The 3,697-nt window shown below is 46.4% G+C and overlaps 1 long non-coding RNA gene across 1 annotated transcript; it reads left to right on the forward strand.

Annotated features, from left to right (window-relative positions):
* Window positions 1-732: 732 nt before the first annotated feature.
* Window positions 733-1,593, forward strand: LOC309543287. The gene is made up of 3 exons (XR_014224774.1): window positions 733-787; window positions 986-1,024; window positions 1,428-1,593. It is a non-coding gene; the product is annotated as an uncharacterized lncRNA (long non-coding RNA).
* Window positions 1,594-3,697: the final 2,104 nt, after the last annotated feature.

The following is a 3,697-nucleotide window of genomic DNA, read 5'->3' on the forward strand; positions in this document are numbered from 1 at the left end:
ACACCATAGTCTGGATCTCTACATCGTAGTCACAGAGTAGAGCCAAGACCGACCCTTCCTTAGGTGACACCATAGTCTGGATCTCTACATCGTAGTCACAGAGTAGAGCCAAGACGGACCGTTCCTTAGGTGACCCCATAGTCTGGATCTCTACATCGTAGTCACAGAGTAGAGCCAAGACGACCCTTCTTTAGGTGACCTCCATAGTCTGGATCACTACATCGTAGTCACAGAGCAGAGCAAATGAACGACCCTTTCCTTAGGTGACCTCATAGCCTGAATCTCTACATCCTACTCGCAGAGCCAAGAATGACCCTTCCTTAGGTGACACCATAGTCTGGATCTCTACATCGTAGTCACAGAGCAGAGCCAAGAATGACCCTTCCTTAGGTGATCCCATAGTCTAGATCTCTACATCGTAGTCACAGAGCAGAGCCAAGACCAACCCTTCCTTAGGTGACACCATAGTCTGGATCTCTACATCGTAGTCACAGAGCAGAGCCAAGAATGACCCTTCCTTAGGTGACCTCCATAGTCTGGATCTCTACATCGTAGTCACAGAGCAGAGCCAAGACCGACCCTTCCTTAGGTGACCCCATAGTCTGGATCTCTACATCGTAGTCACAGAGCAGAGCAAAGACTGACCCTTCCTTAGGTGACACCATAGTCTGGATCTCTACATCGTAGTAACAGAGCAGAGCCAAGACCGACCCTTCCTTAGGTGACCCCATAGTCTGGATCTCTACATCGTAGTCACAGAGCAGAGCCAAGAATTATCCTTCCTTAGGTGACACCATAGTCTGGATCTCTACATCGTAGTCACAGAGTAGAGCCAAGAATTATCCTTCCTTAGGTGACACCATAGTCTGGATCTCTACATCGTAGTCACAGAGTAGAGCCAAGACCGACCCTTCCTTAGGTGACACCATAGTCTGGATCTCTACATCGTAGTCACAGAGTAGAGCCAAGACGGACCGTTCCTTAGGTGACCCCATAGTCTGGATCTCTACATCGTAGTCACAGAGTAGAGCCAAGACGACCCTTCTTTAGGTGACCTCCATAGTCTGGATCTCTACATCGTAGTCACAGAGCAGAGCAAATGAACGACCCTTTCCTTAGGTGACCTCATAGCCTGAATCTCTACATCCTACTCGCAGAGCCAAGAATGACCCTTCCTTAGGTGATCCCATAGTCTAGATCTCTACATCGTAGTCACAGAGCAGAGCCAAGAATGACCCTTCCTTAGGTGATCCCATAGTCTAGATCTCTACATCGTAGTCACAGAGCAGAGCCAAGACCAACCCTTCCTTAGGTGACACCATAGTCTGGATCTCTACATCGTAGTCACAGAGCAGAGCCAAGAATGACCCTTCCTTAGGTGACCTCCATAGTCTGGAGCTCTACATTGCAGTCACCAGTGTAGGAAGGCAGGTGACTCTTTATGCTGCTTTGAACCAAAGCAAATCTCTATTACAATTGTACATGGATGGGGTCATAAATACAATTCATTTAGAACTTGTGAAGGAAAGCTCTGATTCTATTCAGCAGTCTGATAGTTTTGGGTGTTCGTGTATATGACATGCTGAGCAAAGAAGCAGTGAGTACGATGTCACATGACCATTGACTGAGTACAGTCAATAGGAAACCCATTGTTGGTATTTAGGACTGCTGGCCGGTAGTTGGTGATGGTTTACATACCCCATGTTGGCTTGTATGGGAGCCAGAGTGTAAGGATCTGAGTCGGTGTGAGACCATTGTCTTCCTATGGACCGACTGTTGTCACTGCTTGGGGTTCATAAGTACAAATACAGGATTTAAAATATGTTATCACGTTTTCCAACCATTGGGGTTCTAATTGTTGTCTGATGCTCTGATAGCGAAACTTTAGTCCAATCAGAGCCCTGCCGAGTTACCCACCCTGCTCTCCAAAAGTCATAGAAGGGCAACAGGCGGCCTGAAATATTGACCTCTGATAAACGGGCGAGTTAATGTGAATGAACAGAGACCCAATGTTGAGGCGTTTGGGCTGGTGAATGGCCACACACCCCCCTCATAGAAGCAAGTGCCTGTGAATGGCACACGTTGTGCAGGAGGGGTCCACTGTTGTAACTATCAGTAAGCTGATCTCCAATAATGATGTGCAGCCAATGTTGAAGCAAGTGCATGTAGATAGGAACTGGCTGAAAAAGGTTGGAGGAGATCAGTGCTGCTGAAATAAAGGTAAAAGCCGTGTTCTCTGGGGGAAAAAGGGGCAATCGTTTGATTCACAGGCATTCATTAAACTAAATGCCACCCAGTCAGGGTTTAGATAGACTTTTATGGAGTGGAATGGGCAGGGTGGAGGAATTTCCAATTCATAATTTTATAATGTGAGTTTGTGGATGGAGAGCAGTGTAGGAGACCGGTGCAGGCAGATGCTGAATGCACTACCTATCTCAAAAACAGATTTTCTAACCACATCCAACCAATGTCCCCCCTCTCCCCCTTCCCCACTGACCAAGCGTGGTCAGCTGGCACTGCGTTTACTGCCCCCTCTGGACAATACTGACACCCAGCTGTCATCTCATGTCTTCTAGAATCCCTAAGCTCCACCCACCTTGACTGTAGTCATATGCATAGCAACCACTTGCTTACAGCCGTCATACTAAAGTGTGCATCTGAGTGCAGGAGCACGGGCACTTTATAAACGTAGCATAGATCTAAGCCCCAGTGTGGAAAGGAGGAGGTGAAGTTATAGGAGCTGATCAGTAAGGGGTTCAAAATGTGTATATTAAAACTAAAAATTGCACTGTATATATTTGAATAAATTTGCAAATTTATAACTGTGACTGTCATAGCTGCACATGTCGTACCGCGGGGCCCCACCACTATCTGCAACCAAATAGAAACGTCGTCTACGCTGCGGTGCTTCCCGGGAATCAGTGAAAGGTTTTCAGCCTAAACGTATCACCAACTATACCCAGCTTCCTAAACCAGGGCGGCCGATCGTAGGGGTGGCACGGAGGGGGGCTCCTCATGGCTACCTCACAAGAGGGGCGATTTATTTATAGGATTTTTTTTTCTATAGGCTTGCATTTATATTGGTAATAACGCATGAACTGTCCTTACTAGTGTCGTATTTTGCATTCTCCAATGAAAGCAGCAAGTTGGACTCTTTCTATTTTCTATGAGGATTGTGTTTTTAAAAACGTGTTTCTAAATGGGAAAAATAAATAAATCTGCAGATGATTTCCTGTCTGTCAGGACGATGGATCCGCCATGGAGGACGCTCTGCGGATTTACTGCACACTGGCGCCTTGCTTAAAATGTTCACTCTTCTCAGGAATACGTTTCCCTCTTCAGACATTGTGGAACGGTGAGAAATGTGAGAAGCAGGACAAGAGTTGCACATTTCCTATTCATTCTGCCGATTCTGAGATGGAGCATTGCATGCATGATGTGTTCACGACACTATGGGGGGATTCTGCAACGTTGGAGGAAGGATTTATTGTGTCTTTTTACCAACTGAGGTTCTTAAAGTATCTCTAGCCAACATTTTGTAGTTTTGGGATTGATTGGGGAAGGATTAGAGCCTCTGTCATGTTTTTATTGCTCTCTGTGTCCCTGCTGGGGAGGTTCACTCTATTGGTCATCCATGTCACCGGGATGAGTGAATCTAGAATTGAAGAGCCACAGCGTGATATTTGAGTCCAGATAC

The sequence above is a fragment of the Pelophylax lessonae genome (assembly GCF_965119305.1).
Source record: "Pelophylax lessonae genome assembly, chromosome: 13".
Lineage (NCBI taxonomy): Eukaryota > Metazoa > Chordata > Amphibia > Anura > Ranidae > Pelophylax > Pelophylax lessonae.